Below are 13,888 nucleotides of genomic sequence, written 5' to 3' on the forward strand. Positions count from 1 at the left end.
TGAGCTTCAAATTCTTCATCTGTAAAATCTTGGTGATAAAACATAATTCAGTCCCTGCAAGGATTATTTAAGTTGTCATTTAAGTTTCTGGCATTTCATGGGTATTCAAAACATTAATTCTCCCTTTTTCCCCCAAATAAGTAAATATCTTCCATATTACTTGTTATTTTGCTGATAAGATTTTTCCTTCCAATTAAAGCAGCATTTCCCCACCTCCCTTCTGCGTAATAGAAAATGATGATAGGTTTTCTATGAGAAAAGAGTTCCACAGTTGAATACATTGGGGGAAGCGCTGTATTTGCATCTTATTCTCTCCTAGAGATTCATACATAAAAAATCTCTGAGAAACCTACTTAACTGTGTTTATCAGTGTTTCCCAAAGCTATTTGACCATGGAAAACACCCATCCTTTTACTTTCCCCATGGAATAGTGATGAACATGTCACAGGACAATGGATACAGTTTGAAGAACACTGAGTAAATGTACTTGGAGTTCCAGAACTCTGGGGGACTACCACCAGATTTAGTCAAATCAGAAAGTCCAGGGGCAGAGATGCCCAATGTCAATGGATTACATTTAGTTTACAATATTACCTTATATACTGCTTTATAGCTGCAATCAATATGTTCTTCTTCCTTTCCTAAAACTTTCAGTTTACTTCTTGTCTTAGTGAGAAAAAGGAAGAAATTGGGTATCTGTAGGAGCATTCATTTTACTTCCATAGCCCACAATGACTCTTTACCCTTCAATTACAAATTAATGACACTCTAGTCACAGGGCTGTAGTCTGGTATTCATACCATTACTTCTAGCAAATCAACAAATATTTGTTGCACGTCACTCTGCTAGGTCTTGAGCTGGATACCAAGAAGTGTGTAATGGTCACTAACATTTAGTAAACATTTTGGGCCAGGCACTCTCACAAGTGCTTTACTTCATTTAATCCTCCCAGTGACCCTCTAAGGGATGTACTCTTATTATTTCACTTTACATTTGAGGAAACAGAGGCACAGAGAGGTTAAATAACTAGCCTTGGGTGACACAGTTGGTTAGTGTTAGAATAAGGATTTGAACAGAAGGAACTGACTCTGGCAGAATTTACAATCATAACCATCACATTGTACTGCCACCTGTGAGCCTCATGTTCCTGCACCTTACAGACTCATATGGGGTACTTGGGTGGTTATTTAACATTTCATCTGTGTATGATATGTTCTCCTTTAAGACTAAGAGATCAGGTAGGATCGGCTATGGTTATTTTATATCTTTGGTTTTCTCATTAGTAAACTAAGTACAAGATAGTAGTAGTAGTAGTAGTAGTAGTAGTAGTAGTAGTAGAATAAATAATAATAGGTAATATTAATATTTACCAAAGCTGAATAAGCTCTTAATTCTTGAGCTAAGAGCTTTAAATTTATTATTTTATTTACCCTTTCAAGTAGTATTTAAAATAAACTGTGTACAGGAATATACGTATTATTATCCCACTTTACAGGTGAATAAAACAAAGGTTAGGGAGGTTAAGCAACTTAACCAGAGTCACAAGACTCCAAGTGGCTGGGCTGAGTCACACATCAGTCTGTCTGAAGTCCAGGCCTGTGTTCTAACTCTGTGCCCTACTGCTTCCCATATACATCACAAGCATTTAAAACATATTTGCAGAAAGAATTAACAAACATTGTAATAGAAACTGTGTTTTGAGTGCTGAAGGAACATACATTTCAGAAAGTGTTTAATGATTGGATAAATTAGGGGTGAGTTCTTGAGGAGCCATCCTTAAGCACCTAAATCTCTCTAGTATCTCCATGAAAACAAAGAGTCAGCTTTTATGTCTAAAGGGTCTTCAATGATTCTAGTCACCTTTCTGCCTCACGAATCCTGGACAGGTAAGTGTATATTTGATTTTAAAATTACCCAGTGAATGATTGTCTTTAACACACACACACACACACACACACACACACACACACACACACACACACACACTGGATTCTAAAAAATGCTGTGTGTCAAACATGGAAAAACATCATGTCTTCATTATAATACTGTTTACTCTATGGGGTCAAATGAAAAATGAGGATGGAATTTGGTCCGATTTAAAAAGTTTTATTTTCTTATGTGAGAAAACGGGCTTGCCTGTTAGAAAACAGAGCTATGGCATTAAAGAGAGGCTCCCATGCTCAACAAAATCTCAAATATCCTAATATTTGTTGATGAAAAATTAAAATCTCATCACTTGTTTTGAATTTGAAAAATTCTAAGTCAGTACAGCATTAGTAGAAAAGCCACTCCAAAGGAAGATTTCTAAATTTACTATTGATATCATATGTTCAGAAAATTGTTTGCATTAAAAATTATATAGTTGATTTAATTTAAAACTTTAAAAAATATAAGCTCATTTAAAATGTTGAGTTTAAAAATTTTGCTCCTGATGAATTAGTATGTATTTGGATTCTCTGCATTTTCATAGTTCAGCAGCTTCAATATTATGCTTAGAATTTGATAATAATCAAGACACATTCTTTTAGTGAGTCGGCATAATTGAATCCACCTCTGTGTATTCATTAATTCCTTTTTCACAAGAGAAAAGATTTGTGTTGTTTGAAGGGTGCTGACATCAGAAATTGTGATACTATCATTGTTTTGTTTGTCTACTGTGAATACTATCTTTTTAAAATAGACGAGAATTCTTTTTGCTTCTCCTTTTCTTCTTTTTTGAGGTTTGACAAGAGGTTAGTTTTGGAGAAGTACATTCCATTTCTACATCCACTCCTCTTACCTCTTCTGTCTGCCGCCTACACACACTTGCCAGATGCTTGAAAGTTTCTGAAAATCTCTTTTTTTGCTATTACCGGGGAGGACTGTGATTAATATGAAATATGTTGCATTTTATTTTCTATTAGGATTTTCATGGTGATAATTACATATTTACAACTAATTTATCCCTGAATAAAGCAGACATGTTGCCTGAGAAAAGGTTTAATCCATTTGGACTACAACCTCTATGCATATGTAAGAATCTCTAAGGTTTAATTTCTCCAAGTATTATTTAAGATATGTATGTAAAATAGAATAGGTTTGAAATATTTGGGGCTTTGCCTCAGTGTTCCCAAACAGACTTTTATCTGAAGATGTTTTCTGAGTACATGGTAAGTCAGTAGAATGAAATAACTGTAAAGACATCATCATTACAATTTCCTAAGTACGTGCAATCAAATGGATGTCCAATGCTCTTTATTTATTCCTACATGGAATACAGTATTAAAAAGAATAATTATTATGTAACTGATCTTGAGAGAAGACTTTTACACTTTCCAGAATCTCTGCCTATCTTGTATTTGAAAAGCCATTCCATCTTCTCAAGAATATAACTATTGTTTCAATGAGGATCTATCACAACAATGCAGCATTTTCACACAACTAAATCCTGTATGGATTTATTTTATCATAATGGAATATTAACTTGGAGTACTCAGCCATAGACAACCTATGTATTTTTTGGGGGGCAAAAAATCTGGAACACACTTTTAATATTACTTCTACCATGGTTATGAATAAGGGGAAGAAGAAAAAGAAGCTATATTCATTCATTTATAATGATAATAGCTGTATTTTCTTCCTAGAACAATATTATTTTATAAAAATGTGAAAACAGAGAAAAATGTAAAAATTTAAAATGTTTCATACTACTCCCAGCATCCATAGATAATCACACTTGTCATTTGCTATGCTTTTCCAGTTCTTTTCCTGTGTGTATGTCTTTTATAAAACTAAAATTAGACCATATTATATAATATAATCTGATTTTTCAAATTCACAACATATTGTAAACTTTTCTCCATGTCATTGAATATTCTTCTATATCATCAGTTTTATGGCTTCAGACTTTTCCATCCCATTGATGCACCTAACTTATTTATTTTATATGTTTTTCTTTTTTTGAGGAGGAGGGTAGTTTTGGCCTCCTGGATTTCTTACATTCTCCCTTCACCCCTGCCCCCGTCCCACCTGCCTGCCCCTTACACACAATGCTGATTACAGATACCTCTTTACTTACATCCATGTTTATTTCCTAAGGTCAAAGTTCTGAAAGTAGAATTACTGGGTCAAAGGTTATATAGAAATTTGACCTTCTTATCAAATCACAATATATCAGCCTAATTATATAACATATAATAATTAATCAGCAATGCATGGGAGTGCCCATTTCCCACAGCTTTATGGGCATAAAATATCTTAATTAAAAAGAAGTCTTTCCAAATTTGATAAATGAATAACTAGTTGTTTGAATGTGTATTGATTGACAAATAATGAGGTTAAATATTTTCCATAAACATCTTATCTAATTATATTTCTTCTTTTGCAAATTAGTTACATTTTTGGTACATTTCTGGTAGCTTTCTTAGTTTTCATTTGGAAGCGTTCTAATATATATATGATATTTTCTCCATTTTATCATTTACCTTATTTAATTTGCTTTTAAATTGAATTTCTATTTCCTTGCTTTCTAGTGGGGTTGAATATCTTTTCAAATATTTCTAACCTTTGGTATTTCTTCTTTTATATATTGCTTACGTATATCTTTTGATTAATTTACTATTTGGCTATACTTTTTTTGATATTGATTGGTAAGAATTATATACACATATTTGCATATTTTTCCAATACAGAAGTTTTTAGTTTTCCTCTAGTCATATTTATTAAACATTTCTTTCAATGACATGCTTAGAAGGTCTTTTTCAAATTGAAATTATAGCTGTTATGTATATATGCATTTTTATTGATGTATATTGTTAAATTTTAGATTTTCATATCATTTAGAACTTATTTTGGTGTGAGGGGTGAATTAGGGATTCTACTACCCCCTTGCAATGGCTAGTTATTCCAATATCATTTATTGAATAAACAAGTCTTAGGTACCTCCAGAACTCTCCAACACATTAACCTGCCAGCTTTTGATGTCCATCATCATTCTCTAGGTCCTCACTTATCTCATTACCTATTTTACATTCCATAGTCCATTAGTTTAATTAATTCTTTTGAATTCACGTTTCTCCTTGCCCTCTCTTTTAAAAAAAATTGTACTTCCTATGGAAAAATTCCACTTTTTGTTAAATACAGTTTTGTTTCTGTAGCAGAGCAGCTGGAATTGACAAGAAAAGCACAATGACCGGTCAAGATAACTGGCAAGATAACTCTTCCACACCTTCTTTTATTTTAATTCCCCATCTACACTTCCTCACTCTCTTCTAATGATCTTCATTCTTATTTCACATAAGAAATGGACATAAATCAGAAGAGAACTTAACACCCCTCCCTCTAGCGATTTACCTGCAGCTGTACCCACATCTTCTGCCTGTACTTCTTTTATAGTGTCAATTTCCCAATCTTCTCACCAGTTCACTGGATCTCTTCCCCTCTAATCTACTTAAGGATTTTGCTTCTGAAACCATCAGTTTTCCCCTCTCAACTGGCTTATTCCCATCGACTTATAAATATTCTGTAATATCTCCCATCTTAAAACAAAACTTTCCCTTGACCTCATAAATCCCACAGTTTTTGCTCCATTTTTCTGCTCCCCTTTATAGCAAAAAAAAAAAAAAAAAATCCATCTATATATCCTGTCCCCAATTCTCTTCTGAGCCTCCTTTTTTTACAGTTGCAAATAAAGTATTGTATCATAGAACATTTGATAATACATATGCAACTGAAGTTATGAATCATAAAAACAAAATCATTACACATGAACTTATCACCTTACTCAAGAAATAAAACAACACTTTGCATTTACCTGTATGTTCCTTCCTTCTCTCACCCTCCTGCCTTCTCACCTATCATAGATAATAATTTATACTTTTTTATGTTCTTTCATTTTGTAAAAGCAAATGGTTGTATTACAGTTGTTATGTATATATATATAGAGAGAGAGAGAAAGGGAGAGAGAGAGAGATCCCTAACAATATATTGGTTAGTTAGGCTTATTTTTTAGCTATATAGTGATGACATCACATTATATATAATCCTATGTAATTTGTTTTTTGCCACCCCATGTTAGAAATATTAAGATTCATCCATGTTGTTACATAGGGTACAATTCTTTCATTTTAACTACAGTTTACTATTCACCCTATAAATATGCCAAAATTTATTTCCTTGTCAATGAACATTTGGAATGCATTAAGATTTTTGCTCTTATAAATAGTGCTACTGTGAACATTCTTGTTTATTTCTCCTGGCACACATGTACAAGAGATCTCGAGGGATCTATGAGCAGAATTGCTGGGTCATGGCATATGTGAATATCCAAATTGTCTTCCAAAGTGGTAGTTCTTTCATTAGCAGTTTAGTTCCCAATATTTTATATTCTTGCCAACACGTTATTATCAGATTTAATTTTCATCAATCTAGAGTAAATGGAATTATCTCAGTGGTCTTAATTTGCATATTATTGTTTAATAAGAATGTTGAACATATTTTCATATATTTGTTTGCCATTATTTTTCTTTCTTTCTTTGATATAATGCTCTTTCTATAGGTTGCCCAATTTACTACCGGTTCTTTATCTTTTTCTCTTGTTGATTTATAGAAGCTCCTCATATAGCTGGATACTAATCCACAGTGTATCTTTTTGTCTGCTTAGAGGTTAGTCTTTCTCTTGTATGATGCTGTCTTTTCATAAATAACAGTTATTAATTTTACTGTACCTGAGTTTACTAGTTTCTTCTTTTATGATTAGCCTAAGCAACGTCTTTCATGTCTTGCCTAAGAAATTCTTCCAAATATCAAGGCTTTATAGATATTTTAATAACTTTTTTCTTATAAAAGGTTTTAAATTCTGTCTACACATTTAACCCACTTGGAAATAATTCTTGTTGATGATGGAACATAGGGATCTATTGTCATTGTTTGGTTCATATAGATGACCAATTGATTCAGCAGGATTTATAGGAAAAATAACCTTCTCCTTTCCCTGTTGATCTGCAATGACAACAAAACTCTGTCATAAATCAAATTTTCATGTATATGTAAATTTTCTGGGTTATCTATTCCTATTCCAAGCCCACACTGTCTTATTATGATAGTTTCATAACAAACCTTGTGTCTATTTGGACAATTATCCCTCTTTTTCCTTTTCCTCCTCCCTCTTTCCCTCCCCCATGTCAGATAGTTTATGCTAACAGTGCTCTTTATGGTGGTGGCCTTGGGCCACGAGTTTCACCTCTGGAGGTGCTGGAGACTGAGAAACTAAGGTCCATCACGTGGGCACTCCATGCCTACATGCCTGACTAAGGCGAACCTCCCTAGTTAGCAGTACTTTGAACATGTTGTCACACGTTGTCACTGGGAGAATTAAGCACTATCTGTATGACTCCATTGGAAGAGGACAACTGGAATCTCACACTTGTGCTCTCCTGAATTCAGCCCTCTGTGCCTTTCTTCTTTTCTAATTTTAATCTGTATCATTTGCTGTAATAAATGATAAACATGAGTATAAGAGCTTTTGTGAGTTCTGTGAGTTCTTCTGGAGAATCACTGAATCACCCTCTCCAGGTTCAATGGATTTAGAGTAAAGCACAAAAATCTCTCTATTTATAACAAGCACATAGATGGTCTGTGGGTTGTACTTTTGAAAAGCACTGAAATATCCCACAATATCCACTGCTACCAGAACTCATCCTGCTTTAGTTACCATTAAAATATATCATGTTAGGTGACTGCATATCCCAGAGTGCCATGCCACCAGATGTGTCTTACCCCTCTACCTCTGGCCACAGGGTTTTGGGAAGAATTGTTTGAATTACTTCTAAATTCCCTTTAAAAATGTACATGGATTCACAAAAATGCAACTGGACTAACTCAGCAAGGGACAATCAGTGGAGTCATCATATCTTTTGCACACTCAGCTTACATTAATTTAGCTATATGTCCCAGACAGAGTGAGAAGAAGAGAGAAACTGGGGAGGTAGTGGCAGTGGACTCTACTTGGAATTCCACCTATAAAGCATATGCCCCGAAAGGAGGATAAAAGGAGTCTATTCTGTTTGGTTCAGTTCCCATTATATGTCATCTTAAAATGCTGTGTGTGATCCAGGATATTGATTGTTCAAACAACGTTATTCTCAGGCACAAGCCAGCCATGTCTTCTGGCTTCTAATGCTAGAGAAGACACTGATTGTGTTTGACTCATAGAGAGGTAGTATGTTCGTCTCCATGAAACCTTACTTGGAGAATTTTCAAGGGTCATTTGGACTGTACCAGTTTTTTACTGTTTTGCTGACTTTAGGACCATACCTGGTATTATACCAACCTTCCCTGAACTGATGGGTGGTCAGGATTCTTAACCATCTCTGAAAATGCTAACGTGGTGGTGTTTACATGTTTTCTGTATGGAGTGAAAGCTCTGAAATTAATTAAGTAATTAATTTCTAGTGAGCTAGAAATTAACAGAGGGGCCACAGCTGAACCTTTCTATGCTTATTTACTAATGGGTTGTGCTGTTTTGTTTTTAGGCAAGGTGACCACAACTCTGTTCTTTCAAATTAACTTCCTCTGTCTTAATGTGGAAATTTTCCCCAGATTCTTGTAAATGCTTGATCCCTTTCCCTTGATTTCCAGAATTGTCATAGCTTTTTGCATTTTTGTGAATCCATGTCCATTTTTAAAGGGAATTTAGAAGTAAGCATATTGGGTACTATTAGCTGAATCTTTTCTAAAATGGGAAATGTTTTTTTCTTTTAGTTTAGTTTTTTTTTTTTTCTTTTTTTTGGCTGCGTCGGCATGTTGCGGCACGTGGGATCTTCCGTTGTGGTGTGCTGGCTTCTTTCTAGTTGTGGCATGTGGGTTTTCTCTTCTCTAGTTGTGGCACACAGGCTCCAGGGTGCATGGGCTCTGTAGTTGTGGCGTGCGAGCTTAGTTGCCCCACGTCATATGGGATCTTAGTTCCCTGACCAGGGGTCGAACCCATGTCTCCCTGCATTACAAGGCGGATTCTTTACCACTGGACCACCAAGGAAGTCCCAGGAAGTTTCTTAACACAGTGCCTCCACTGGAAGAGCATTTTCTTTTAATGTACATTCAAATGTGAAGATTACCATTATATTATGACAAATGGTTTTCTACTTGAATACTGATTATTTCCTTATACGTTTTGATGCCGAAAATTACTACCCATTTTCACCATCATCCTTGTTTCCTATAATATTCGTGCTTTTCCAAATTCTCACCTTTTTTTGAGGTCCTAGTATAGTATTATTTAAGCAAATAGGTAGCTGATGCCTTTTGGTTATGCTGTTAAAACTCAGAACTTCATGTCTCATAAGAGACTAATCTTGGGAAGGTATACCATTTAAAATAATTCCATTAAGTATTTTGGTGCTTAGAAGTTTTGTCTTACCATACTTTTTATCTTTAGGAAATTGCAAGTCACACTGCCTCCTCCTAATAAGACTCTGTATATGTCAATTTAAACCATGCAGAAAGTTGTTTTGTCAAAACAGAGTACTATGGAAAGGCAGCATTAAATTAATTCTTATCTCTCCTGACAACTCTCTTCATAGCAAGTTATTTTATTTTTAATGTTCTATCTTTTCTAAAATGAGAAATTATTAATATTTGACGAGAAGTAAATATTAAAACAAGTTTCTCCCTTAAGGAGAATATTGTCAAATGTTTCCTCTTCCTTTCTCTTGGGAAACAGAAAAAATATATACATGGAATGAAAAGAATATTGCCTAAAGATGTTGTTTCTGATTTTCAATGAAATGTTCTAGCGTTTCTGAGCAGTTTGGCAAAAAAGAAACCCCCAAAACTGCTTTCTGTTGTTTTCCTAACAGTAAGTAAATGATGAATTTTGGAAATAATAATGACTGCAGGAAGATTGTCCTGCCTGTTAGTGAGCTTTTCTTCAACCTGCTTACTGTTTTAAAGCTAGTAACATAATTGGGGCCAAACTGGTGAAATGAGTCCTATATATTATCCTCCTATAAAGGACCCAGATACAATAAATTTGGTAGCTCATTTATTTTCCTTGTTTTTAATAGGAAAATAATATATTGGGGGCTTCCCTGTGGCGCAGTGGTTGAGAGTCCGCCAGCCAATGCAGGGGACACGGGTTTGTGCCCCGGCCCGGGAAGACCCCACATGCTGTGGAGCAGCTAGGCCCGTGAGCCATGGCCGCTGAGCCTGCGCGTCCGGAGCCTGTGCTACACAACGGGAGAGGCCACAACAGTGAGAGACCCGCGTACAGCAAAAAAAAAAAAAGAATATATTGGAATGAGCTATCATAAATACAGATTAACAAGATAGCCAAGTTGGTAATATAACACAGATGAAAACTCTCATTTATCAGACTGACAGAAAATTGAGAAAACAATAAAGTAATGCTTTCAGCATGCAGAGGGAAAATATTTGTCAATCTGAAGCTGATATTAAACAATGATCTTAGGAGCACATTAAAGATATTCTCAGACACATAAACTTTTAGAGAGTTTCTACCCACAGTCCCCCCCCAGAAAACTGTTACAGGATATATTTCAGCAGGAAGAGAAGTAATCTCTCAAGAAGAGAACACAGTAAACTTATTAAAGAAGTCAGTAAATAATTTGAATAGCTATTTGTTTGCAAAACAATGTCAGATTTATGTTTATGTGTTTAACAAAAAAGGTAAAAGAATATTTTGAAAAACAAAAATAGGGACTTCCCTGGTGTTCCAGTGGTTAAAACTCCACGCTCCCAATGCAAGGGGCCTGGGTTCCATCCCTGGTCAGGGAACTAGATCCCGCCTGTCACAACGAAGATCCCGCATGTCGCAAGTAAGACCTGGAGCAGCCAAATAAATAAGTAAGTAAATAAATAAATAAATATTTTTTTTTAAAAAAGAAAAACAAAAATAAATATAAGGGATAGGGTCTTCAATGGGTTTGATGCACTAGGGTGTAATCGTGTTTATCAGGGGAAAGAAATATGGAATAAATTTAGGTGTTGTTTGCCATATGCAGAATTTCTGACATGGTCCCTCCAAATGTCTGTCCTTAATCCCTGAAAGCTGTGAATATGCTCAGTTATCACTCCTGTAATTGTATTATGTTTATCTAGGTTGGGCCTGATCCAATTGCATGGACCCTTAAATTCAGAGAGCTTTCTCTGGTCGGCAAGTAGAAGTGAAAGTCAGAGGAAGTAGAAGCACAAGGTGGGATTCAGTGTGTTGTTGCTGGTTTAAAGAAGTACAAGGCCATATGAAAAGGAATTGAGGCAACTTCCTGGAGCTGTGAGAAGCCCTCACTGACAGCCAGCAAGGAAATGGGGACCTCAGTTCCACAAATGCAAGGAGCTGAAATTGGTCAACAATTTGAAAGAGCTTGGAAGCAGATTCTTTCCTAGGACCTCCAAACAAGAGCCCAGCCTGGTCAACATCTGGATATTGGCTTGTGAGACCCAAAGCAGAGAACCCAATTGTGTCATGCCAGACTTCTGACCTACAGAAATGGTAGCTACTATGTTGCATTAAGTCATTACATTTGTGGTAATTTGTTAATCAGCATAGAAGATTAAAGTGTTGTTAGAAACTTTCATAGTTAAGTATGCTTGTTAAAAATTAAGGAAATCAATGAAAAGGAAAGAAAATCTATAGCCTCCACACTAGCTGAAGACAGGTATGGAATGTAGTGAATTTTATCAACCCAACAAAAGTCAGGAAGGAGGAAAAATTCATAAAGCAAACTTAGGAGATACAAAAATAAATAGAACTACAATAGTATTGATAGTAGGACAATTTAAGTAAACTTTCTCTTAGCCGTAACAGATTAAATTGATAAAAATTAAATAAGGATATTAAAAGCTAAGTAATGTGTTTAATATGTTATATCTAATTTATTTATATCAAACCTGTATTTTAAAAACAAAAAATACACCCTCTTTTCATATGCTTATCTAATAAAAATTAAAACAGTACATACAACATTATCTGATTATTATGTATTTAATCTAGAAATTAATAACAGAAGCAGAACATCAAGTATCCTGACCAGTTGGATTTAAACAAAATAAAACTAAACAATCAAATAAAAAACTCCTTGGGACTTCCCTGGCAGTCCAGTGGTTAGGACTCTGTGCTTCCACTATAGGGGGCATGGGTTCAATCCCTGGTCAGGGAACTGATATCCTGTGTGCCATGTGGCAGGGCCAAAACAAACAAACAAACAAACAAAACTCCTTTTGAATCAACTCTTAGATCAAAGGAAATACAAATCAAATTACAGAATACCTAGGAAATACTATTATTATATAATATATACTTTTATTTCTAAGATATTCATATGTGAATATAAATATTATAAATATTGAATGCTACATATTATCTTCTGAATAGTTCTTTAGCTCTGTATATTGTGTATATCTATTTCTTAGTTATGATCTTACATTTTTAAAATTTCATATATACTATATATATTTCATATTATATTATATTGTATTTTATCTATAATGTATGCTATGTTCATATACAATATTTTATACATATAAAATATATATCTAAAGAATATTCAGAGGATAAGTCATAGCATTAAATATTTATTTTAATAAACAAGAATAAAAATCAGTGAATTAAGACAACTACCAGAAGCTATAAGAAAAAAATATAAATGTAAAGAGAGTAGAAATAGGAACTTAACGATAGAAAATGGAAGCAGTAAATGAAAAAACAGAAAATAATGATATAATAAATTAAACCAAAGAGTAGCTCTTGTAGGGGAAATAAAACAGACACACTTTGACTAACTTAATAAGAAAAAGATGGGAAAGTGCAAATAAGAAAAATAAGAGGCTTTTCTAAAACACAGATCTCAGAGGCAGAGTCAAGATGGTGGTGTGGGAAGACGCGGAGTTAGCGTCTCACCACAACTAGGGCACCTACCGGCCACTGGTGGAAGACTCTGATGCCCAAGCAAATGGGAGGAATCCTAAACTGAACCAGTAGGACATAGTGGGACTGAAGGGGGAGGAGAAGTGGAGGCCAGACAGGATTGGTGCCCCTGAGGCTGGGGAGATCTGGAGAAGCAGGCAGGAGGGGCTCACCGGGAAGAGCAGGAGAGGAGCAGAGGGCAATTGCCCCACCCACTCAGGCCCAGGAGCCCGCTGAACTCCCAGGCTGGTCTCCTGCCCTCCAAGGCCCCCCCCTGCTCCCTGCCAGCCACACTATTCTTGGGGAAATAGGAGGGAGGCTGGGGAGATCAGGAGATGCAGGTGGGAGGGACCCTCCCAGACCAGAGGAGCAGGAGAGGAGAGGAGGGCGTTTGTCCCACCCACTTGAGGACAGGAAGGCTGTTGGGCTTCCAGGTGAGGTCCCTTACCCTCTGAGACCAGGGGTGGGGGGCACACTGGGGCCCCTTCTGTTCCTGAGCCTAAGCTCCACACCCCACAGCCTCCAGGGCCTTTTCCAGCCCTGTGGTTCCTGAGCATTGGCCCTGCCCACGAGCCAAAACTTGCTTAGACCCCACCCTCCACAGCCAAGGCCTTCCCCCCTGCACCCATTTTTTTTTTTCTTTTCCCTCCTCCTCTTTTTTACTATTGTGGTACTGATGTACCTTCTGGGTGTTGATTCATTTATATTTTTATTTTTCTATTCTTTCTAACATATCCATTAGTTTCCTAGTCTAATTTTATTTTTAACTTTGTTATTATTCTCTTTTTTTTTTTTTCCTTTTGCCATCCCATGTGGCTTGCAGGATCTTGATTTATGAGACTGGGGTTGGGCCGAAGCTCCTGTGGTGGGAGCTCTGTGTCTGAACCACTGGACTAACAGAGAACCTCAGACCCCAGGGAATATTCATGGGAGTGGGTCTCATGGAGTTCCTCATCTCAGTGCCAAGACCCAGCTCTACCCAATAGCCTA

The sequence above is a fragment of the Kogia breviceps genome, chromosome 12 (genome assembly GCF_026419965.1).
Source record: "Kogia breviceps isolate mKogBre1 chromosome 12, mKogBre1 haplotype 1, whole genome shotgun sequence".
NCBI classification, from domain to species: domain Eukaryota; kingdom Metazoa; phylum Chordata; class Mammalia; order Artiodactyla; family Physeteridae; genus Kogia; species Kogia breviceps.